Raw genomic sequence first — 984 nt, forward strand, 5'->3', positions numbered from 1 at the left:
GTGTAATGTGAAGCTTTGACTTTCATTCCACCTTTGTTCAGTTTTACACAAAATTGGAGGAATGCTAATGGACCAGTAAGGTGAGGTGGCTTCACGCAGTGTTCTAGATTTCATCTTTATTTTCATTGCATAAACGGCCAAGTTTTAAACTGTCAGGGTTCATCCCCCTTACGTCCCTACTGCAGTGACCTAAACATCTGAAGTCTGTGGTCTAGTGCACTCGGTGGCTTTTTAAAGTGCTGCAGTGCCAACATGCAAGAGCTTTCTGTCTTTGCCTGTGTTCAGAGTTACAGGAGTGTTGTACATGTGAGTTTTTAAAATGATATACTGCAGGCGTAACATCGTAAACCCAATTATAGTATGATTCACATCATAGAAACAACTGGGAGACCACGTTTTTATGTCATTTCACCGAAATGTTAAGAATTCTGATTGTTTTTAAAACTGATGGTGCCTCAAGTTTACTTTTAGAAACCAAAGAAGCGTTTGGACATTTCCCATTACTGCAAACATATTAGACTGGTCTCTGCTGCATTTAAAAGGTTCTTCAATGCAGCACCCATACCTGATATTGAATACATGCTTTCTAATGCATTAAAGTTTACTGAGTAAAATGTTCATAGAAATTAAAACAGAACGCTAACAGCAAGATATCATTTAATTGTAATTGAACTGTCCACTGTTGCCCACTCACATCCTGGGCCTTCTGACCTCAGTAAGTCACATGATAGGGTGGGGCTACGTTTCACAGTGGGTTCACCTGAAACCATGGCTGTATACCAATATACCAGGGTCTGCAACCTTAAAGTACTGTCTAACCTTCGTAGCGCTGCCCAGGTTGCCTAGCAACCATGATAGTAACAGCTGGAAACGTTTCATACAGCTTTGTTTGACAGAAATCAAGGAGAACGTATTTTGTACATTTGTTTCTACATGAGCTTTGTGTGATTTGATAAGTATCTGAGGCTGAGACCACAGGACTGT

The sequence above is a fragment of the Pundamilia nyererei genome, unplaced genomic scaffold (genome assembly GCF_000239375.1).
Source record: "Pundamilia nyererei isolate P.nyererei 1_Seehausen unplaced genomic scaffold, PunNye1.0 scaffold00514, whole genome shotgun sequence".
Taxonomy (NCBI): domain Eukaryota; kingdom Metazoa; phylum Chordata; class Actinopteri; order Cichliformes; family Cichlidae; genus Pundamilia; species Pundamilia nyererei.